This window comes from Taeniopygia guttata, chromosome 2 (assembly GCF_048771995.1).
Source record: "Taeniopygia guttata chromosome 2, bTaeGut7.mat, whole genome shotgun sequence".
NCBI classification, from domain to species: Eukaryota; Metazoa; Chordata; class Aves; order Passeriformes; family Estrildidae; genus Taeniopygia; species Taeniopygia guttata.
This window is the reverse complement of record NC_133026.1, coordinates 104709583-104735348: the sequence shown is the minus strand read 5'-3', so window position 1 is coordinate 104735348 and position 25766 is coordinate 104709583. Positions and strand designations below refer to the sequence as shown.

At 39.0% G+C, this 25766-nt stretch overlaps 1 protein-coding gene across 11 annotated transcripts in view; it reads right to left on the bottom strand.

The window, feature by feature from the left end:
• Window positions 1-25766, bottom strand: part of GREB1L (GREB1 like retinoic acid receptor coactivator) — a 132151-nt gene that overhangs the window by 87843 nt on the left and 18542 nt on the right. The window contains exon 2 of one of the 11 annotated variants that reach the window (XM_072924559.1): window positions 17450-17515. The exons of the other annotated variants lie outside the window; for them this stretch is intronic. The gene's annotated coding sequence lies outside the window, so the exon portion shown is untranslated. The remainder of the gene's footprint in view (window positions 1-17449; window positions 17516-25766) is intronic. 11 annotated transcript variants of the gene reach the window in all.

The window sequence follows — 25766 nt, the reverse complement described above, 5'->3', positions numbered from 1 at the left end:
AAACCACTCACTCACGAGCTGCATCTGTTGCTGCTCCAGAGGCAAGGCCTCCCCTCTGCTTCTATTCACACCACTGCAAATCCCCACCATCAGGCACAAACTGGAAACCTTGCCCCTAGATTTTCCTGGAGGCAAATCCAGGATCCTACAAAGCAGGCAGAAAGTTATGTGGGTTTAAAGAAGCAGCTGTGCATCGAAGTTTACTGTGCTGGAGTAATGTTAATTCTTGTATTTAGAATCGGAAAGAGGCTGATGCTTTAAAAGCTCACAAACAAAACAGAGCCTTTGGAAAATCCCGAGTCTTGCTCTCTGAGCTCACTCCCTCCCAGTTCTTCACACCTCCCCACCCCCACAAGTCTCTAAAATAGCCTGCACAGAAGTACGTAGGTAAAGCACAATCTACTTTTCCAACAGTTTCTGTTACCTTGGAGCTGGCAGTATATGTACTGGGAAAGATGCTGCCCTGACCTACAGATTGGCTGCTTCCCCAAGCATCCACATGACAGCATGACAGGCCACACAAAGGAATACAGTTACCCCCAGTACACAGAGAAGGGGTGGTGGTATACACTGGGCGACATGAAAATCCAGTTCCAGAGAGCAGGACCACAGAGCAGAGATGTTTAAGTAGCTCTCCTGACAGCAGCAAGGTCAGGTCAGAACAAGGATGAAAGAAAGCCCTCCCCAGAGCAGGGCTGGTACCAGTGCAGCCACCTCTGGCTTGGAGAAGGCTCTTCCACCCTGCTCAGGAGCTGCCTGGGTGGGCTCCATGCAGCCACACTTCCATTCCTGCAGGCAAAATGTCTCAGCATATGCAAAAGCACCACACAAGTGAGATGGTGCCAAGGAGTGGGGACCCAACAAGGGTCACCAGTGCTGGGCTGGCCCTGGATCAAAGTCAGCTGGCCCTAGATCAAGGTCAGCTGCCCCGTAGGTACTGGGGCGGACATCTCAATAACAAAGGGGAGTAAGTGGCAGATAACAGAGAGAAAAACCCCTCATGGTTTAGGAGTTTTTTTGAGGGCCTTGAAAGACAAGATAAAAACCTTAGGTCTAACCTTATAGAAACCAAAATTAAAAGAAACAGCTAGCAGAGAAGTGCAAAAAGAAAGGTAACACAATCAAGGTGACACTGAGAAAACAACAGCCACACAGACAAGGCATAAGGAGACATCTGCCCAGTGCAATGAACATGGTCCTGATGTGGTGAAGATGGAAGCTTGGACCATGGTATTTCCCTCTCCAAATGAAAAGGTAATACAGCTAGGTCAGAGACCTTACACAGGACACAGCCATGGTATGGGTGGCCTGTGCATAGCGGCAGAGAAAAGACACATGACAGAGGACCAGGAGCTAAACATCCTGGAGGAGATGCCAGGCAGAGAGACCAAGATATCAGCTTCAGCCCAGGCAGATCAATGATTCACTTTATGGCCTGAAAGCACTTCCCGCCAAAGTTCACACAGGAAGATAATGTCCCCCTCAAATTAATTGATGCAGATGGCAGTTCATTTGTCAGAGGTTAAAAAGAGCCACTTCCATTTTAAAACGAGAACACTCGAGGTCCTCAGCAGATAAGAACTAACAGAAAGCCAATATCTATATGCAAGCAGTTTCTGCTCATGCTTGTTGTCTGATTTTAGTGGGAGTTTACACCAACAGATCTACAAAGGCCTGCTGGTCCAAAAGAGGGCATGATTTTATCCCACCAAATCTCATACCAAGTCCGTATTTCTCAAAAGATGCAAATGAAAAACCTGTGGATTGCACAGACAGATGTTCCTGCAATGTAAATTCTGAATTAAAAACAAACACTCCAAAATGGACAACTGCTAAAATATTTTGAACCTGGATGCTTCAAACAAAAAACACTTGTGAGGCAATTAACATTTTTTTCTTGATTTAGATTAAATCCCCACTTTACTGATGCTAAGCCTCAGTAAGACTTAAAAAAAAAGGACTGCTTTAGAAAGTATTCCTTGCCCAGTCTATTAGCCAGTTTCCTGTGTCTTTCTCACATGAATTTGTAATCCTTGATAAAGTTTACACATGTAAAAATAAAGTTTCAAGATGAAAATCACCATTACATCTATGCAAAAACACTGTATCATGTCAGGTGTCTGATACAGTAGACCAAGCACAGTGGCAGAAAGATGGAAAGCAAAACATTTCATTTCACTACTGCTGAAATCAGCTACTGAAACTTGTTCATTGATTTTCCTTCATTAAAAAATAACTGATTGTAAAAGAAGTGTTGCTTGGCAGGATCAAAGCCTATCCTACAGGAAACACACACACAAAGCATTTGGAAATGAGGGTTAATTTGGCATGCAATTTAACAGCATTAGCTTTTATCAGCAGCATTTCAAGGTCAGGCACAGCCATGTTTAAAATGTTTGGGTTTGTTACAGTTTCAACTACAGCATACTAGAGTTCAAAACATCTTAAACCACAAATAATAAAGTGATGCAGCTCTTTAACTCTCCGTTTTATTAACTCAAGACTTGACTCTTTCAAGAAAAAACCCAAAACTGTCTCAAATTAGCAGATTACAAAAAATGCTCTTCTTCATCTGGGCATGGGATTAAGTTAGACAGATTAGGCCAGATGGAAGGAGTCCTTTTACTGACACAGTTTGTTCAAAATTTAAAGAACTTTTGAAGATACTCTTGTAATGTATCAAGTGATTTAGTTAAAATGACCTCATATTTCAAGTAGTGAATTTCTTCAAGTCTACTATTTAGATTTATTCTAAGAAAAAACCCCAAAACCCCCTTTTTTAGCAAAATCTAATCTGTTCAGAATTAAAACTAGTACATTTTATTTATTCCCAAACAGATTAATTAAAAATGTAAAATTGGTCATATTTTATTATACTTTACATTTAATTTATTCAAAAACATACAAAAGGATGATGGATAAAAGAAAACACAAAGCAGGTTTGCTCAGCTCCAATATGAAATACTCCAGACACTTACTGGAGATTTTCCCTTTCATTGATTTATAAACTCCAAAAACTAGTGAGTGGTTGCATGTTTTCATGTTTAGTGTTATGCTAAGTTTTCTGCATGTTTTTGTTGACAGCTTAAAGAGTCCCAACTACCAATAATGCTGACAGACTTTTAACAGAGGTTGTCACCAAATGTTTCACGAGATCAAGTCCATACAGCACTGGAAACAAACACTTTAATCAATTACTGGCAGAACTTCACAGTACTGTGGATGTGTGCCTAAGAGCTTTACAAACGCTTACAGGACAGTGATGTTAGGGGGCTGAAATCTCTTAAGCCTCTTTCTTTGCAATTCTCGGCCATGGTTCAGAAGAATGCCACCCCATTACACCAAAACCGGCACGGAAAACAGCCACTCTCGCCTCTTGCATGAGCATAATTAATCTTCTGACACCTTGACAAAGCAGCTTGTTGATAGTCAAAGAAAGGATTTTTCTGATTTCCTCCCAAGACAGGAGATGGTCTTTATCCATCATCCCTTCTTCCTGATCTCTTCTTCCAGAGTCCCCACATCAGCAGAACTGTCTATCAGAGCAGACAGCAGGAGGGAGAGGTCTGACTGATTGATAGGGCACCAGTGCTCGACAGTGCTATTTAAGTGTAGGAACCTATTGTTAGAATCTTACTTTACAGCAGTTAAACAAATATAATGGCAACCAATTCAACCATTGTACCACTAGAGTCAGCTCAAGCTAATAAGTAAAGTTAGCTAATTACACTGATCTGATTTAAAATCCAGACAAATTGTAGAGACAGTCAGCATTGCTGTGCACTGAAAGAGTAGAAATTGTAAAGAAAAAGGTTTTGCACAGCTTATGCTTTCTGAATTGAATTACGGTTTCTTCTCACTCTCCCTTGTGAGCAGGATCATGCACTTTCCTTCTCTCCCTCAGCCTGCTAGGTATTCCTAATTACTCAAAATCATTTTTCTCATAATGCAGTTGAAATTTCCTCCTCTTCCCTTACTTACCCCAAGTTCTAACATATCTTACTGCTAACATTGTAAAAAAAATCCAGTTTTTGAGGGGAAAACATTATACAATGTCTCCTAAAAGGGGGATACCATACACTACAAAATACACCAAACCACTCACTAGTAACATATCTTTGAGGATACTAATTTGGTATAACCAAAGTCCAGGTGTCCTGATGTAAAGAAGATTCTGCACACTTCTCAGAAACAGATATTTAATACATAAACCACTGGGTTTGCATGTAAAAATATGTATTTTTCTTATATACACATTATATGTATGTATATTTATATAACTCCACTCATCTCCCTCACCTTCCCAAAACATTAAGCAAAATATTTGGGCATAATTATATTTTCTATACTTACATAAAGGGTGGACATTGTGTTAATCATACCTTTTAAAAACTCTTAATTCTTTGATAATTGCTGGTCACAGAGGAAATGAGTCCAGGTCACAGAGGACCAGAGCATGGCACTCTGTGAACTGTTGCCAGCCAGGGCAAGTCCAACTCAGTTCTTGGTGATCTATTTCAAATATAAATCAGACCACAATCTGTGTCTCACCAATTGAACCACCAAGGCAGACCCACGCAAGAGCCAGCGCTTTCTTACTGAAATTGCCAAGAAAAAGACCTTCATCTGGGTCAGAGGAACTTGGTAACTCCTGGGTTTAACTACACCATTCTGACCCTGACTGATTCATTCAGGACTTACCGTTCCATAAAAATAGCTGCCTGTGCTATCTGGCTTAGACCAGTTCTCCAAGCAATCTTCTTTCATTCATCTATACCAGAACAACTACCACTATTTACGAGTAAAATTAGCCATTCAGAAAGTGAACATGGTGTTCTTGTCATAAACTACATGCAATTTCAAGGGATACCAACCAGGCTGGAGCAGTTAAATATTATTTATATCAGAGCAAGTGTAAAAAATTACACATTCTTTCTCTCAAGAGTACTGTAAGCCACAACCCGGAGGAAGATCTCCCTGTCTCTTCACTGGGATTTTATGCTTGCAGATGTTGAGGCAACAATAGGAATAACCACCTGCAGTCTCCTACTTTGCCTTATGTAGTTTCCCCATCTGGGTTTAGGAACCAACAGACCATGAGGTCCTTGTGCCAACAGGATAGATGAAAGAGAGACGGGGAACGCTGGCATGGGTGAAGAGACCATCCAAATTCAAAGACCTGTAGTTAAATGTAGGGAGGATGCCAGCTGGGAGGCAAAAGTGACATAGGTACAAAGAGCAAGGTGGTCTCTGCTGCATGTCTCTAGAGAAGAAAGGAGACTTTTCTACACTGGAAGGGACTAGGTTGGAACTGATGAGACACAGAGCAGCAAGGCTAGGCAGTCTGAGTCCAGAGAAAAGGTAAACGTGAACAAAGGGCTGTGGAACACAAGGTCATGGAAAACAAAAGGAATATTGGAACTTCAGGGTGCAAAATTTGAGGTTATTCTCTAATCCAAATATCAACTGCTACTAATGCAGATTGTCATATAAGGAATGTGAAAATATAAGTAAGACTGTCTCCTTTCTTCCCCATTCCCCTAGGATGGGCTACCAAAAAAGCTGTCTTCCTTCATATGCAAGCCATCTTTTTTGCCTCAGAAATAATAATGCCTTTTTTCTGGACTGCAGTCCTACCTATTTTCTTAAAACTGGGAATGCTGAGTCAGACTAGAGGGGGGAAAAATGTAGATCAATAAATGGTAAATGCAAGCTTTAAAAATGCCCAGGCTAGGCAAACATGAATTCCCAGAGTAGAGGAGATCACAGAGCTTTCTGTCCGTAAAAGCTCTCTACTCCTCAGCTGAACACTTCCTCTCTCTGTTGTCAAGTCAGTGGTAAAAATTTATCAAGTGTTTACTGCCACATATAGGGTATTACTGGATAACAGGAACTGGACAAGGGCATTGAAGATCACCAGTGAACTGCAAAGGGCTGTTTTCAATGAGACTCCAACCATGCAAGAATCACTAGTATTGTACCTCCAACAGATCTGTATTCCCTTTCCTATTTGCAAAACCCAAAAGCAAGCTGAGTCACTGTCAGTCAGAGGTGAAGTTTAACAACAAGTACAACAATTTCAGTATCTGACTGATGAATTTTGCATTACATGCCTGAAAACAAAAGAATAGCTCTCTCCCAGTGGTGGAATGGGAGAGCACTGGGACTTGCACAGCTCCTGTGAAGATAAGACATGCCTTTGAGTCTGTTTCTTTTGTTAACAAAGCACGGAGCTGACCTACAGCCCTGACTAGGCTCTATCTTCCCAGCACACGCAGAGCAAAGATATCTGGAGGGAGGAGGCAGCTCAAGAAGCAGAAAGAGCCCACCCACAGCTGCAGGCAGCTTTGTGGGCATCATGTTCTGACCAGTGGACTGGATAGCTCACATGGAGCTCCTTGCTGTCCTGGGGTCAGTGTCTATCCAAGTCAAATCTTTCTCTAAACAGTCACGTACCTTTGCACTGCACTGAGAAAACATACAAAGAAATACCATGATTGTGGGTTTTCTGTATGATGATAGAATGGATCAGGATATTTACAAACTGGAAATTCCTCATAGTAAATTGCTAATTTAAAAGAAGGCAGTGCATTTGTTATTGGTGCTATTCCCCTGCATATGTTAACTAGAAGATTGTTAGCATATCCACATTCATTTAAAGCAAATTCATGGAGCAGAGTTGTGGATGCTTTTGTGTTGGAAGTAATAGTCACAATAGTGAGTACAAAAAAATAGTGAGGAGTTTTCCTCCCCATGCTAAGTACCTCTTGGGCACTTCGGTACCAGCTAGCAGAGTTTGAATGAGAGGTTCTCTTCACTAAAAACTCAGAATTCCTTTGGAAACACGAGGCCAAAGGACACTTGGGCAATGAATTCATTCTAGTGAAGAAAAAACTATGGATAAAGACTTTGCTTGCTGCTTTACTAACAACTTTCACTAGTACCTTCTGGCTTGCTTAAGATTCTAAGTCATAATTTACAGCACCATGACAAGCTTTAAACAGATCAAATGCTTCTTCCTATCCTGATGTCTGAATTGCAGATGGAGGGAGGTACAGTCCTATTAACACCAGGAGCTGTAGGTGTAATGTCAGTCTCTGAAGGAGCACTGAAAAGAAAGCTGACTCCAGCAGTGAAGCTCCATCGTGAAGCTGAATGACTCCTCAGAGTTCTGAAAAAGAATATTCTGACTGACATCCTCTCCATGCTGACCTTCTGAGGGGGGTTTCACCATTCAGTTGTTTGTAGGATATAATCATTTCCCTTCATAGAGCAAAGAACATGACTTTCCATCCTATACTGATGCACAATAAGCTGCTATCAGCTTTATCCAAACAGAGAATTTTACTGAGCTTGTGATTAAGTTCTGATGCATAAAAATAAAAGTAGGGTCACTGCACTAAACATGCAAATACTTAGTAGTTTGCATTTTTGGAAACAAAATGTATTTCTGTACCAGAGGTGACTGATGGTGATGAAGTTTCATAACAGGTTGGTTGTGCAACTTCGTTATTTGCCAACTCGTTTATATACCAGGAGTTTTGACTTTCCACAAAATAAAAGCAGGGAAACTACAAATAACAAATACAAATAGCAAATACATAACACTTGTTTCAGATAGAGCAGAAAACAACACAGAAAGAAACATAAGGCATAGAATAAACAGATAAAAGCCCAGTACATGTAACAGGCTTAGTCGGTATTTATTTAAGAGCACTAAGTAGCAAGGAAAAAATTGGAATTTTAAAACACTTCCTCTGACTTTTTGCTTACAGCCACAGCTGTCCCTTCTAACAATGCAGAACCTGGCACCTGAAGAAGGAAGCCCAGTGGAGTAGTCTTCTGCAGTACACAGCTCACAGAGATTAAATAAAATCTGCTCTTTCGAAACTCAAAGCAATAAGCAATTCTCATTTACAACAGAATCTTCTGTTCAAACATTCACCTTCAATGAAAAAAATCCCAATGCTTTTTAGACTACAGTAAAATAAGACTTTCAACCATGACCAACAGTAAAGTGTCATTGTTTTTAGAGATAACACAACTTTGTTAAGTCACCTATTTAAATTCTTCTTCCACAAAAGATCTCAAAATCAACCCCCTACTAGAATTATCAAAGAAAACATGATTCCTCCCAATATGAGTCTCTCTCACCTATGCTCTAAAAGACAAACAGCAATACATATGGTTTTCAAAGTTCTCTATAAACTACTGATTTATAATTTAAGATGGTTATTTTAAATTATTTGACTAAAGAAAATCCAAATTCTATCCAAAGATTTCATAGGACTACTCTTAGCCATACATGGTTTTAATAATTCAGGTCAGTATTTTTCATTGAAGTCTGCATTTCCATGAAGCTCTGCCAAGGATTACAGCAAAGGCAATAAAAGAATTGGGTAGTACTGTTAAAATATTTCATGAACCTACATAATTTCTTTTGTAATCAGCTCTTACATTTACATATTAACAGTGTGAGGCAGATAATAAGGTAAAAAGACAAGTTAAATAAGTTTGAACATTCTTTAAGCAACTGTAACTTTATTAAAATTCTGTCAGCATTTTATTGCAATTGCCTTTATTTTGAAATCCTGACTGACAGATCTTCCAGCACTACTCAAAACCAGCACAAACAAGCCCATTGCAGCTCTGCAACTATCACGATTCAGATGCTCATTAGCTGCAGCAAAATGTCAGGATCTCCAGGCATGAGATTTTCAATGCAGGCCATGCCACCACTAAGAGCAAAAGGCAAGAGTGCAAATATATATGTCTATCATTTTCAGAGACAAGGCTGGTTTAGAAGAGCAAAGACTAGGAACAGTTCATTCCAAAATATTATTCAACTCAGATTTGGGCCAGTCATTTAGAGACTTGCCGTCAACAGCTCTTTGATGTACAAATAAGAACAAAAATTCTAAAAGCAGGATTTAGAAAAAAGAGGTTCTATGTATTTTTAGATTGTTAGTTCAACCTAATTTTGAGTCACTTAAATTCAACATGTGCAATTTAGAGAGGTATCTGAATGATTTGTGCTTGTTCAGTGCATGTTGTTCTCATCATTTAGAATATTTCTTATCTTCAAAAAGTACATTTTGTCCTCTGCCACTCGAGCATGTGCACCAAACCCTAAGTCACAAAGAAAAGCAGATACATTTACTTGAATTATGCTTGGTTTTAACTGAAATGAAGTACAGTAAACAACTATATTTTTAACTTCCCTTTCTCCACCCATATCTTTACACATACCCAAGATAAAAAATATAGTTTATTCCCTGCCTTCTAACAAGTCAGATACTATGTTTGTATTTCAAAGATACTATTTCAATTATCTTTTATGTTCCAATATTACACAGATTTAAAGTTGCACCTATTCTTCATACCATCACCCATTACTCAGTGTCCAACCAATTAACATCTGTTTCCAAAGGAAACACAGATTAATCACTGGCTGTGGCAGCTCCACTTGAACACTGTGGGAATTGAGGCAATCCTTTATAGGACAACTTTTAGCCCAGAATATGAACATATAACCTAGTGCTCTGCAAGGCTGATAACTAGTTTTTTGTTGTTATTTTATGTGAGACATCTCACACAAGTATGAGAGCTCTTCTTTTGAAAGTAACTGCAGTGTGGCATGAGAAAGCAGGTGAAGTTAAAAACAGAGCACTTGATAATACTGATTTTGGAAAGGACAGCTGAAAAGGGTGGTTTTACAGAAAAGTGCTTTTTCATGTAGAAAGAAATTGTGCATTATACTAAGCCTATTTTAGAGCAAATTGATCAGAGAGGTATGACAGTCTTCACTTCTTTTGACATCCAGTATGTTTACACTAGAGACATCTGAAGACCAATTCTATAAATCTTAGCAATGGAAGTAGACAATACAGAGTGGTTTTTGTCAGTCATCCACGTGCAGCCTGGTAGCTGTTTAGAGATTTACTCAACACAGCTCTCAGAAAAAGAGAAAAAAAATGGAAACTGAACAGACTTCATCTGCAGATTTTGTTCTTCTTTTCCATTGTTTGCATCATGATTTGAAATGAAAAATTTGTAAATCACATTACAATAAGAAAGAAAAGAGCAAGGTTATAATCTCAAGAAACAGATAAATAATGTATGATAATAGTATAAAGATGTGCTCTTACATAGTGAGAGTTAAAATTATTACAAGTTCTCTGGAATGGGTGCATTTTACATCAATGGCTTCATATAATGCTCTTTAATGAAAAATCAGTTTATTTCCATTTAATAGTAAACCTAACTGCAGTAGTAGCTATCAAAGTGACTTGTGAAAACTCCATGCTTTTTTCTAACCAACATAACCTCATTTTTGCAAGCATATTATCTAATTAACTAATATTGGACTCTCTGGAATTGAGGAATACAAAAAGGTTTTAACATTACCATTTAAAAAGATGATAATTTTAGTTACTGCATAGCTATAACCATTTGCAGTATTCAAAAACTGTCAAGTTAATGACATTTAAGCCAGTCTTACAAACTGTAAAACTGCAATATGCTTTTCAATTGAAGCAAGTTATCTTACTTGGCACAGGGATGTATCAGTTTTGGTAATTTAAAAACAAAAATATTTTGTATAATTGTATCTGCTCATGATCTACCTTGCTTACATGTGGTTTTGCACAGTGATTCATTCAGCAACACACAGAAAAAGGTTATATGACTGCAGGCATTAACGAGATGCTTTTTGTTTTGATTCAGTCCAGTCCAGCCAGATAAAAATGGAACAGATTCAGTGGGTCTCTTCTAATACTTCATGTAGCAAAATAAAACAACACCACACCAATACAAATATTTCAGTCACCTGCTAAATATTACATAGAATTCATCTGCATATAGATTTTCTGTGAATTAAGTGAAAATATCCCAAAAAGATTGACAGCAAAGAGACTACTGACATACAAATACCATATGTGCTTGTTTCAAGAACACGGCAGCAAACAAGGCAGAGTGTGAGCAAAACCTCTGCATGGAGTAAGCCTCTCACTCTCTCTAGCAAAGGACAGGCAAGAAAGCTAATACAGCATAACAAAAAGTGGGTTCAGAGACCTAATCTTAAGAGCAATGTAAAGAACTGACTTCACATCTTTTGCTTCCCTACTAGAGCAAATGCTATATTGCCATGAATTCACACCGTAGTGAAAAGACAACATCTTCAAAATCAACTTCATGTTTAAATGCTGCTCTTCCTGCTCTGTCTTTTCTGGTGATAAATACTTGGAAATCAATGAGGAAGCATCATTTGAAGTGAGCCATTCATCATGTACCGAAAAGGGTAAGTACCCCATAAATTGCAGTGATCCGTTTCCTATTAGAATCACACAACAGAAGGCAACAGCGTTTCCATTAGCAATTTTTATGACCTCTGTAGGTAGAGGATAAGGCTAGGAAATTGCTTATTTTTGTCAGCTATAAAGCAGTTGTTGGGTGGGGAAGGAAGAAAATTTCAAGAGAATAAGAGTTATTAGTAAATCAAAGGGGAGGGGGCAGGGGGAGATACAAGAAATACTGGCTGCACCAACTGCATGTCCTCATACTTAGGAAATTCGTGGATTGGCACTTTTCCTAAGTAATACAAAATATATTAGTAAAATTTACTGTAATTAGAACCTTATTAAACTGTGGTAGGTACAAAAAAATTTGCCTGCAACTGCTGCTAATAAACAGCAATTCTCTAAACTTAGAAAATTGATTCACTATTTTGAATGTTCCTCTAAAGCCAGTGATACAAAAAGGACAAAATAACAATTCAGGCTTTAAAACAGAAACCTAGATTTTATTAAATTAAGCACTGTATTTTTCTCTGTCACTGTTTCCCTTCTCCATCCCATCCTGTGCAACACTCTACACTCTCTGCACCAAAACCAGGCAGGATGAACACTGTAGGTAGAAAAAAGAAATAAAAACTGTATGTTTTGATGTGCCCCTTTACAAATGACAGTATGACCGCCCTCCCAAAATACCAGTCCTGAAAGAAGAATGAAGCTTTACAAATGAATAGGCTTTCCCTAGAGTTCAGGGAGTGGAGTTGGGAGGAGAATAAAAGAAAGGAAGAAATAGCTTTATTTTCAAATATTCTTTCAATTAATGTAACTGTATTTAACACAGAAATGCTTCTCAGATTCAATTTGCTATACCAGCAAGAAATTACATCTTTAAGGCAGTCTCACCCTAAACCCACAAAATTTCAAAGTCCATACACCAAAACATCATCTAGTCTTGTGAAACAAATAGTAGGAAAGCATCTTGTGTGTGCCTCAAAAGTTAAAATACCCAGGCAAACAAACAGCCAATGATAATTATTAAATTTAAGGGATGGAAAACCAAATTAAATAAAATTAAATTATTATACCTCTCCCATGTCCCAAGATTTAGCATGAAAACCACTGGGAAACTCCTCTGACCTGTGTTATACACTAAGACAGTCTGAAGGAACATCAATTCACTTCTGCCTCCACTTTCTCCCCTTCCACATGCAGAGCACTGAATGAACATTGAATATGTCAACAGAATTCCTTACATCTCAAATCTGTAAATCTGTATTAATTTATACAAGTTTTTAAGCTTAATTCTACCTGAGCTTCCACCTTACAGAAAACAATGCAACCCACTTGATTTGTTTGAGCTAAAATCCCATGGAAATTCAGATTCAAATTCCACACTCACTCCATCCTGGCTACACTGGAGCCACAGGTGCAGAACTCCAGTCCACTGAGTGTGCTAGAGGTGGTAAAAATATAGGTAGCTAGGTATGAGTTTTCCCTTGAGGAATAACTGGTATTACCTCACATGCCACCCACAGATGAGCCTATCCCATACTAATTGTTAAGCTGCTTTATGTTGCCAGCAGCCAGGAATAAATGAATGTTTATTACAATCATGAAAATGAGGGGCTATTTAGCCTTCCTAAGCAAGATTGGTTTCACCTACATGAAACCTCACTAATTACTTTTTCTTCTTTCAACATTTCAGACCCGCTTTCACACACACCTCCTTCTTTTCCTCAATGAAAAGTTAGTAATTCTAATTTTCTGAAACAGCCAAGCGTATAATTGTAATAATTTGTGGTTTTAGCTGTTTCCCAGAGAACTGATTTTACTCTCCTAACAGCGCTCTCAAGACCTTCTTCATAAACCTTTGTAAGATCAGAGCTCAGAATGTGATTTCACCATACAAGTATTTTTCTTCTGTCTGTGCCAGTGTACCTGCCATGCCTGGGACAAAACAAGGAAACCACCACACATTACAAACACATTTGTGGCACAGTCTCCATACAGAGTGAAGCCTAGGCATCTGCAGTAAGTTAGGAAAAACACTAGGATCTTCACTTATACAAATGTGCTTTGATTGAACTTTTATGAAAGGAGTCACCCACTGTGCTGCCCCACCCAAATTCAGCCATACCGTCAGAAAGTGGTAGATATGTCTTTACAGAAGGTTTTCTGTGAGCTTGCCAATTTTCCTAAAACTACATATTATGCTGCAATTTCTACATCTAATCCCTGATCCTCCTTTCTGATACTCTGAGACTCATTCCCAACCATCCTGCTTCACCAGCCTCCTTTCTCAGCATTCCAGTGTATAATGTGTGGAGTCCAGCCTCTGCCTCAGCCCAGACTCTGGGCTTTGACGCTTACTCTGGCACACCAGCACTTCCCACGTTCCACATCACAGCTGGGCATCCACACCCCTGCCTTGCCCTCAAGATTAATGTGTTTGTACTTCTTTGGTCTCTGCCCTTGGGTTTTCCTGACCCTGACTGTGATCTCCTTTCTATCCCAGCCGCAGCCTGACCCAACAACTAAGCCAAACCCACCAACGTCCTGGCTCCAGCAGCGTGTGATCAGACTGCTGAGTATCTGTGGGGATAATTAATCCCCAAACAGGGGAGGAGGTCTGTTAGTTGATCAGAGCAACTATTAGTTGATGGTCTGTTTTCATAAAGACAAGCAGAAGTCAAGCAGCACTGCCAGTATTCCCACAGACCAGCAAGAACACTGTGGTGCTCACTTCTCCTGTGTCTGCTTGGCAAATGGGAAGCAGCAAAGCTCTTTGGAGCTCCTCTTCTTGAGTCAGATGCTTCATGTGTAATACCAGTAATAAGGCAAGACCTGTCAGCAAAAAGATTTATGGTATTTACTGACAGTATGTCTTTGGGTTGTGTGGAAAGGTTATGGTGGTGGAAGGGTACAAGGATGACTTCCGTGAGAACCTGCTAGAAGGTTCCTGTGTCCAACAGAGGCAATGCCAGTGGAGTCCAAGACAGACATGCTGCAGAATGCCGAGCCCATCAGTGACCATGGTAGTGCCTCTGGCATAACAGAGCTAAGAACGGGTAGAAGTTGATGTGCTACAGCAACTGCAGTTGGAAAGAAGGGTGAGAACATGTGACAAAACTCTGCAGACACCAAGGTCAGGGACAGAGGAGGTGCTCCAGGCTTAGGAATCTAGATCCCCCTGCAGCCTGTGGTGCAGACCATGGTGAGGCAGGATGTCCTCCTGCAGCCAATGGAACTGCAGTCCTGCAGTCCATGGTGGAACACAGATTCATCCACATGGAGCCCATGGAGGACCCAAAACCCTGCTCAAAGGAGGCTGTGACCCCTTGGGAAACCAACACTGGAGCAGGTTGATGGAGCAGGCTGGAGCAGATTTTCTGGAGGACTTGTGATCCCATAAAGGACACACACTGAAGAAGTCTGTTCCTGAAGGACTGCACCCTGCGAAAAGGGAACCCTCTGATGAAGAAGTGGAGGAGTGTGAGAAATCCTCCTCCTGAGGAAGAAGGAATGGCAAAGACAACATGTGATGAACTGATAGTGCTGCTGCAGAAGAGCAGGGAGAGAAATATCACAGAATATCACTTCTGAGTAGGAGAGGACCCATAATGTTGAGCCCAGGAACAGGAGTGGAGTGGGGGAAAGGTGTTTAAGAATTGGGTTTACTTCTTGTTACCCTACCCTGACTTCATTAGTAATAAATTAAAACTAATCTCCCAAAGCTGAGTCTATTTTGCCCTTGATGGTAATAGGTGAGTGATCTCTTCTTGTTCTTATCTCCACCCACAAGCCTTTTTCTGTATTTTCCCTCCCCCATCCAGCTCAAGAAGAGAGTGATAGAGTGATTTTAGTGTGCATCTAGTGTCCAGCCAAGTCAGCCCAATACACAGCAGAAAAGTGACAAAAAATTTTGATCCTTTGTTAGGTATTACAATGGATAAATTTCTGTGGAAACATATTATTCGGATATAACCCTACTGTCTTCTCTCCCAACTGTTTTGTCAAACTCCAGACCAGTCCCTCTCCCTAATCTGAATCCTTTTTACTAGGCCACACTCTGCCAGTTCTTGTCATTCCATAGGGGTTGAAGTTAAAAGAGTTTAGATAAAACTCCTGAAGTTTTATCCCAGTGCAGCAGCTCTCTCCCATCATCCCAAGACTCATTACAATCAACATTGCCTATTTGTACACAAATTTGTCAGAAACACTCGCTTCCAATACACTTTTCCCCCCCTCATCTCAGCAGTTCTCAGGTTCCTTGTCAACATCTTCTATGTTATTGCCCAGCTTTGCCTTCAACACCCCTTCACTTCCCTTTCCGATTCTCAAACACTTCCTCGTCATCCAGCCAATCTTGATTTCTTTTAACATGTTCTTTCCTGTGGGAATCCAGGGCTTCCCTCTGGCTGCCCTGGAAGGCCTGGGACCCTGGCAGGGGGTAAGAAACCCCCCTGTACAGAGCCCCGAGAGACACTGTCTGTGATCTCTGTCCATGGAGAAGAGTTTTCAATCTTACAGGATGAATTACAAGCTCTGAGTGTTGGATATGAGTAATAATTAAGTGTGGCATGGTGCAAAAGTAAAATTTTAGGATTCCAGATTAGGGGTTCAAAGGGGACAAGATGGAGGAAATTGGGTGTGTCTTGTCCTTTTTCTCCTTCTTCATGCCGTCTATGTTTCACTGTAGTGTTGGCATTTTTCTATTGGTTTAGGCTGGGGACACACTGTTCAACACAGATGATAGATATTGGCACATTATTGTAAATATAGCACACGTAGTTTCTGGTATATAATGTTTGTAACATCCCACTGAGGGGCAGAGCCCCACACGCTGCCCTGCAGGACAGACCTGCGGCAGGGCAGCAGAACATGTTAGAGATAAGCAAGAATAAACAACCTTGAAAACAGCACAGACGAATTATGACTTCTTCTTTGGCAACGGGGCAGAATTATAGAGACTTTTTGCAATTTTGGAATCATTAATACCACAGATTCGGACCCTTTCCCTTTAGTTTCCAAACCCTCAAATTCTATTATGGCCAATCCAATCTCCTTCTCAGTTTGTTCTACATCCTTCACTTCAAGCTTCCCTATCTTTCTCAGCCTCCTTGTTTACACCCCCCATGATGATTTCCATTTCTTCACCATCTTCCACCTGCAAGTTGCCTAAATCCAAACAGTACAGTCATACAGTCACACACACACACACACAACAGCCACCCTTAAAACCTCCTCACCCTCAGTGTTATCTTCAGAAGGGTTGTAAGGAGCAGGGGTACAACTAAGGCTGTACAGCTGCAGGCTGTAACAGAACCATAGGGGACGCAGAATTTTAGCAGTGCAGTGCTAGCAAGTTTCTGAGCATGAATCAACTAGAAGTTTCAGATCTTAAATAACTTTGGCTAATTTCTGAAGGGACAGCAAAGATGTAAACTCAAGATTAAATCTACTCCTGCCAAGTACAAAGTAATTAGACAGCAAGGATTAAAAAAAAAAAAAGAAAGAATAAAAGCAATCAAGAGCAATGTTTTCACAGTATTTTCCCTTCTGCAAAAAAAGCAATTGCTCCAGCTGTATGCCTGATGCCAAAAACTGCCAACAGCTGAACTAAGGGGACAGAGTAGTCTTCAACAGCCATTCAACAGCCCAAAGTTTCAGATACATGACTGAAGTCCGGAAAAGCACTAGGATACTAAACTGTGTCACAGAAACTACTTGAAATCTCAGCTGATTATAAATTTCACCTATAGTTACTTAAAAAAAAAAAAATATAATTTGTCTAAAAGTATTTGCTTTTTCCTGTCATTTGTTTCTAAAAGCAACTCTTCCTTCACTGCTGGTTTTAACCTTGGCAAGACTTTTATCCTTCATTTTGCCACCACTACCCCCCAGCTCCCAAGGGGACGCAAACAAGAACTTTTAAGCTTACACTCAAATGTTGCATTGATACATCTGGCTTTAGACCAACCTCTTTAACTTTAGACAAATTACATATGAATTTGCTATTACCAAACACAAAGTCATTGATTGCATAATTTCTAGCCTCTTTTGAGACAAAGATTCTTATCACAAAGCCAAAGTCCTCTTCTAAGTAATTAATCAACGGGTTTGTAAACCGTTAAGTTCTAGTATCACATCTACCATACCTGCATCAGAAGGCCACAAATTCAGGCAAGACTCAAACTAACCAGCTGTATATTGATGAAACTTTCCTGTGTAAAGAGAAAAAAAGAAAAAAAATAGAAGAAAAATAGATGACCTCCACATTTAGTCTTGGCAACCAGGAAAATAAAGTCACAACAGCAAAAATTTCACAGGAAAATGATTAGGTCATCTAATACCTCTTGTCTTCTCAGGCTATTAAGAAGGATACTTCCTAGCACTGTGTCTACTCCAACTGTGACTCAACTTCCTGATGGGTGACCTGCCCTGTCTTAAAATACTAGACTAACATTTTACTACTCCAGAAATCATTCAGTACAGTAACTGGAAAATATGGTTTTCAAAATAACAAATAATAACTTTCATGTCTCCACTTCAGTTTTTTAATCACTGTAAGGGGTAACTAAACTAAACATTGCAGTGCAAACTTCCAGCATCCCACAGATGTAAGGTCACTGCATTACAGAGAAATTAATTCAGAATCAATTTTAAGCTCATGGACACTCAGTTTTGAACACCCGAGCTAGGAAAGAGAAGATACAACCTATGGCCATTTATCCTACAGCTGCAATTCCCTCCAAACACATTCTTTTAGAAAACCAAAACTATTCATTCACATATTTTCAGCCACAAGTAAGTAAAGAGCTTTATTTAACATCCTGGGCTTAGCTCGAAGCTGTCAATATTCAAATTTATTTTAAAAACTTATTTTCAAAAAGTACATTACAGTATTGCCACTTATAATCTAGAAGTCAAAGGCCACCAACTTTTTTTCTCCATTAAAGTTTAAACTAGAGGTTAGAAGGAAATGAACGTTATCTCAAAAACACAAAATATGTTTTAAGAAGTTGATTTTCTTTTCTTTCTTAAAGATGACAATAACATTGCTAATCAAGTAGCACCTCACAGAAAAAAAAAAAAAACAAACAACTAGTGAACCAGTTGCTCCTGTTTTTCATGGGAATACGAACGAAAACTATCCAAGGCTAAACTCACTTAAATCAGAACAGAAGCCAGGCAGTTGCTTTGATTCCATCACCCCTCACAAAGCAGGGAAGGTAAGTCAATAAACTGACCCTTTAAGAACTGTCTAGTTCAGTAATTGTCATTGGTATCCAGTTGGCATTTTAAAAAAAGTAGTCACGATCGTGACCTTTGCATTTCTGCAAACATTAGCCATTGTCATGAGGAAGACCCCTTTGGCCTCATAATTCACATGCTGTTAACAACCAGCAAGAACACAGCGTGTGTCAGTTACTAAATAATGTAAGAAAAATAGGATGTCACACTCACACCCCACTGCTCCTGTGCACAACCATGAGTAGTGAACTAACCTCTATTACACTCAAAACTTTAGAAAGATTAACATTAATCTGTTTTTTATATTTATGTGACTTTTTCAACTATATTATTACTACTTTGTGGCAAGATTAAGGATTATTTGGCTTATTTGTATTATTTCTATTTATTTCATACTATTTGGGTTTGCCTGGCTTCCAAGAGAAACACGGCTCATATGACATGTTTTCTGTCAACCACCTCTTAAACCCACAATTCCATGCAAATGAAACAGAGGAACAGAGCTCTGAAAAATATTTCAGCTTCTCAATATTCATGAGGAAACTTAGCCAGTTAGACAGGCTTTGGTTAGATAGGCATTTGACTGTGCAATGGTAGTACAACAGGAAGCTATTGGAAGGGCTGATCCTAACCACATCCTAAATCTAGAAAACATTTTAAATCAGAGTTTATTAACAAAGAAAGAGGCAAATCTTTAGGAAACTGGCTTCTTCAGTTCTGGCACTCCTGGAATTGCTTGTCAATGCTTAATTTTATTACCTATCAAACCAACATGGTGCAGACAAGACACCCGTATGCTGCTTTCAACTGACTCAATGCCTGCAGAAAATGACTGTGAGGACAGACCTGGAACACTTTCTGCAGCCCACTTTACCCAACAGAGTGACCCACACTAATCAAAGAAAAACAGTGAAGTGGTCAGATCAGCCCAAGAGCAGACATACCTAAAAGTCAGACTAGAGGCTGCTTTCCCTAGGTCACACAGTGGCCAACAGCAGATAGTGTCACAAACTCCGTGATGTTCGTGCAGTCCTAAGTATCTGAAATGTTCTCCCAACCTCCACTGATCTGCAGCTCAAGGCCCATTTAACAGGAATGATAAATTTATCCAGCTGCTTTAGGAAGCACCATGCCTGGGACCTGAGAAAGGAGTGTGATAACCCACCTCACACTGGTAATTATCACATGTTGTTTGCATTCAGCACAGCCCCTGCTAATTTCATTTGATGCCCCTCAGTTCTTTTCCTCCAGAAGACGTGAACAGCTCTCACCTTCTGTCCCACAGTATTTTATGGAGCTCTGCTGGACTTGCAGGGCTGAAGTCCAGTCAATGTAGTTGATCCTTACATAGTAGTAGTTTTTCTACACTTGGATCAACCTCATTTCTTTCTCCATATTTTTTCCAATCTTAATATGTGTTATCACAGAAGCAAGAGGGAGGAGACAAATTGCACGTGACCTTCAATATGTAGGTATCCTAAAGATGCATGTGCATAGCAGAATATTTTTTTTTGCTCTGGTTTCCTTTCTTTTCCCACTAATGCCTCAACATTTGCTTTTCTTTGTCTGTCCCCACCCCCCGCCCCCCGTCATTACAGACCATTAAGCTAGCACATTAATAGATTGTTTCTGGGCAGTAGCCCATTCAGAGCATATATATAAAACTGACACACATCCATGCACTTTCTAAGATATATACTGAGATATTTCCAAAAGAGAACATTGTATATTCCCTGAACAGCTATTCCAGTACATCACCAGGATGGAAAAACAGTAGGACAACTGGAATTCAGCTCTATCCTTCCTCTTCTGTTATTAGAGTATGATTGATTGTTACAGTGGTTTGCAGTGAGAAGGAAGATATTGCACGTGAAAGAGAGGTAATAAACCATAGGTCAGCTTAAACAGACTAGGAATTCTGCACATGGCAGCTGAACAGCCCAAGAACACAAACATCTTTGTCAACTCATTCTGAAAATTCATACAAACCTGTGCTGCGTTCCACTGTAACAACTGTGCTCTAGGTAATAGGTTTCATTAGAGAAATTTTAGTACAAAAGAGGATTAAATCATCACTGTGTGAAAACCAAAAGATAAGGTGGATTTCTCCTCTCTCTTCTCCTGAAGGCTGGCAAGGATCAGTGAAATTAAACACTGCCCAAGGCAATTGTTAAAAGCAGTTTGGCCATTAAAGTCATGTCATCTGCTGACCCAAATGACCTACATTAAACCCAGGCTAAAGGGCAATGTCATCTTTCTTTTCCTATAGATAGCATGACTTTGCATCTTCAGCACAGATGGAAGACTACTCCGTTGGCCTTCTGGTTTCCACTGGTTTCCTTGCTGCAAACCAAAGTTAGTTGCAACTAATCTTTTGTACTTGTTTTGTACTTTAGTTTTGTGAAACAGAGCTGAAAACCACCAAATTTTCTCCCATAAGGTTATTCATCCAACACCTATCTAACCAGAGGCTGTAGAACCCCATACACTTAATTAAGAAAAATATTTAATTATCACTGGATACATTCAGTTTAGACAGTCTGAATAAATGAGATGATAATAATTTTTATATTATAACACAAAGAGTCAGATGAAGAGGTTACTGAATGAATTATTTACTTTAGTCCTAGTGCATGACCAACAGCTTTTCCACACAAATTTGAGAGCTGCCATGTCAAAAAATGGGACATTCTTAAAAAATTTTGTGTGGAAATTCCACAAAGTCAGTTTATAGGAAAAAAAGAGGATGGGAAAAGAATATGTTTGTACTGCTTTTCATCAGCCTCTCTTTAATGCAGTTATTAAGGAGAACCCCCCAACTTATTCAGTCAGTGTTTCTTATATAGCAAATGGTATTCAGCACAGGCTGCTTGAAGAAGATATAAAGTAGTTAAATCTTGCGGCCTTAAAAGAGTTCTTGAATTATTCCTGTGTTCTGTTCTCTCAGAGAAAACCATTTCATCAAAACCCAAAGAATATTCTTACATTTCATTCCATCTCTCTTCAATGTGGGCTGCAAGATACAATATTTATTTACATTGCAAGAATTTTCTTTGCCAATAAAAGACACTTTGAAGAGCTTTCAGTGTGCCAGAAATTAAATTTATAGCTTGATCCTGCAATGTCTGTGCCTCTTCAACAGCCATCATCGCCAATGGGAATAAACTGATAAGCTGCCTAATGGCTCAGTAGAAAAAAATTTCATCTGCTGCAGATAATGCAAATTTATAACCCATTTGTGGGTTATAAATACTATGCAATTAGTCTAGAAATTATATGTCTGCTAAAGCATTAAGTTGTTTTTATCCACAAACAATAAAAGTCATTCCCTTGTCTGAGTTAGGAGCACACTAAACATTCCAGCAACTAATTCATCTTGTTGGTTTTACCCACACTTTCAGTCTTCAAAATCTTTTAAGACTATGGCAGAAATGTATGCCATATTAAGAACGTGAACAGCTAAGTCAACTCAGAGTTTAAATTCAATTTGCTTTTAACAGCCAAATCATACAGAAAAATAAACTACTCCTGTTTTCTCTGGTGCTCCACCACAGCTGGTTCTTACTGCAGTAAATACCCTTTTCCTCACTGAAGGGTAATAACTTACTGTTGAAAGATCTAGAGGCAAGTAAGAAGTAAATTCTTCTGGCTGCTATTCACAAATAAGGGCATTCAAACATCTTCCATTAAAAAAAAACCAAAACCAAACAAAACTAAAAGGCCAAACAACAACAAATGTGATGCTTAAAAAAAAAAAAAACCCAAACAAAATTTAAATCAAAGTTGCCAAACTCTGATCTCAAATTCACTGTCAAGACTGGCACTTTTAACTTATGAAGCATCCAGTAGAATCTCCTAGAATCTAATCAGTGACCAGCACACTGAAGGGAAGAACATGTACCTAATGACTCATTAAAGTTTAAGTTTCATAATAATTTTATTGACATCTTTCAGTTTGTCTGAAAGAATTATCTTGAAGAGAAAGGAGCCTATCCAACAAAAACTTTTCTTAATATTATCATGCAAACCAAGTTTTCAACAGGTATTAAAAGTGTAATCTAAAAAGTTGACCAAAAAGGGATAAAAATCATGCTTTTAAAAAACCAAAAAAGGTAGCACCGATGAAAAAAATGTGTTGAAAAACAGGTCATTGTGCAAGACCTGTTCCTGCCTTTTGTATGGGAGACCAAAAGAAGGAGGGAGCAGGGTTGATTTTCACTAGTGGAAGGTGCCTTTGAAGCCTATGCAAATGCTTTTATATGATATTTGGTTAGATTTGGAACGCCAAAGCATGAACAAAGCACCCTGATATCCTCCCTGCTCCCTGAAGTGGAGGCCCCTCTAAACTCCTCTGAAACACTCTATACATCAGAGATGGGTGGATGTTCATCCCTGTTCCAGCAGGGAAGGAAGATACTTATTACAGGATGGAAAAATTCTGCCAAGAGGGTGCTACAGCTTCCTGCCACATTAGCTTTCAATGATTATCCCAAGTTTGTCAAACAGTACTATGACTTTTCTATTTTATTTATTTTTAAAAAAACAAATTGTTGTGGACTCTTCTGCATTCAAGTCTGTCCTTAAAAACCTTACACTTCAGAGACTTTTTTTTTCCCAACTAAGGAATTTACAAGCCCTCCTAGTAAGCTTACAACTGACACATGTTGAATACTGGTAGCTTTGAATCTCAAAAGCTTCACAAAGCACTAATAATAAATTTGTTTCCCCCTCTCGCTCTACAACTTTCAAAAAACTCAAAGAAGTGCTGAAATTATAACAACAGGTTTAAGCAAGTTTAAAAAACTCCATAAAAAATTTAACAAACAATTGTAAATATATTAAATATATGATGCACTACATAATTTTTTGAGTTACACACCTTATTTCTCTTATGCATTATACATATTTTTTAGTGAGATGGAAGAAAGATGACCTTTCCTTCAGTAGTCTCACAAAAGTATACCTATTTTAATACATACATACACAATCATTAATTCAGCATTTTGCATGTACCAGAAAAATTTAAATCTTGTCATAGATAAATGGCTTATTATAAGGCTAAATGTGAACAGCCATTTTGATGTCAAATCACACTTTTTTCCGGGGCAATGTAACAACCACAAGTACAAAAATATTAAGGAAATAACCTAATCAAATTAAAGGCTTCCCTACAAACACTTAAAAACGATAACTTGTGAGAGCTGCGTGCCAAGCACCTTCTGTCCTTGGTTGCAGAGACTAATTCAGTCTGCATTCAGCTTCACCCCTCTGGCGTCAGCCACCCATCTGTCACCTCCCTTTTTCTGGGGTAATCTGCTCTGTACTTATCTGAACATTAGACTCCTAAGTCTTGTCTACCTCAAGAAAGTTACCTCTTGCTGATATTGGGGGTTGAGATGCTTGAGACCAGACATATGCCAAGCTGAGCACAAACCACTGTCAGCAGCATCTGCAAAACCATAATCAAGTGGTGCTCAACAGCCCCCCCCCCCCCACCATCACTTATGCTTCCAAAGAAACTATTTAGCTGCAAATAAGCAGCAATAAAGTTGTTTCACCTTTATTAAAGAAGTAGTCTACAGGCATAGTCTGAGTCTTGCCCAGATGAAGACAGGATGGACACTGGTGGTGATCACTTCAGCAGCATGGGGATGTCACCCACTGCATGGCTTTGTCCAATAAAAAAGGGCTCTTGAGTCCTCAGCAAAAGACTCATTTCAAGGACACTCAGAGAGAACAGTAGCTGTATTTCCCCTGTCTAGCAGGATTCTTCTCAACTAGAAACATTTTATTTCTGTCAGGCAAAGTGGAATCATTATGTACCATACCTCAGCTGCACAGCACAAATCATCATGATGTAAAGACTTCACTACTTTCACTAATTTTTTTTTTTAATGGCACAGAGGCTAAAGATTTTTGCTGCAGCAACACACTAATTTGCAAGAAGTCAGCAGGTACTAAATCAATTTAAATATCATATTCTTGGAGATACACTTACAAGCCTGACCATCTCATCTATAATCCATTTTTACAGTGAAGATGTGAACAAGCATATTTCTGCTTGATCTAAATGGACAGAGGAGCATCAGTAAAGTGTGTTCAAGTACAAGAGTTCTGCCTTTTTCTTTGTTAGAAAAAAAGTGATTTTTTTTCCCAGTTGCTTAATTTTTCAAGTATGATTTCACAGATGCAGTAGATAACACAGCTTACAAGATTCGGGTCACTCTCTCAGATATACTGTAAGTAGAGAGACAATACCCTGACACAAACATGAACTTCAGTTTCTTCACAGTTCTGTAGTCAAAAAAGGCACTAAGTCACATTTGGTACTCCTCACATCTGTATTTGGAGTTCTATAATTAACATGATTTTAAAAAAAAGCATTTTCCTCTGCCTAAAATCCCTACGCTAGACCAGTGTGACATTTTGTGCGTAACTTCTGAGATGCAGCGCTGAAAATTTACACAAGGGAAGGCGATTGATTCATTACATCTATTTCTACTATATTTCTTTTTGTATTTTTTTTTTTTTTGGTTGCCATTTCAAAAGGCATTGTTTAAATTGCCCTAATCTGCAAACAGCAACAATAAGTGTAGCAAATACTTGACAATGAAGATGTAAAGCCTCTAAAAACCTGTTACCTTAGTAACCACGGGAATGCAGGAGAATAAGAATACACGCAGTGTCAGGACATCATTTTGGATTCCACAGGGTTTGGGTTGAAATACAGTCAGCTTTCATTAGCTTTTTGTTTTTCCCAGTAGGTCCTTGGACTTTGAAACAAAACCTGAATGACAGCTATGAGCAATTCCAGCCTCACTCCTCATCAGCCACACCAAACAAAACAGCTCTTCACTGTGAACCCCCGCTCCTCTGCACCCAACACGACTCGAAACAAACATTATTTGTGCTACTGACCCCTCTGGATATCACTAATAAATTGCATTCCAAAAAGAAGAGTAAAATGAAGATCTACTTTCATGGTACTTATATAATTCACTTTAAACAAATGTACTGCAATAAAACTAAAAACAATGTCAGTACATCCTCCCAGAATATTTCTGTAAGGCCACAGTTTATTACAGGCTTTACAGAGTATGTTAATTCAACACCAACACTATAAAAAATTTAGGTGCTCATTTAAATAACACTTTATTTCTATTTTACTCATGAAGGGGGAGGAGAAAATTAGGAAGATAAAGAATTGAGATCCATGCTCCC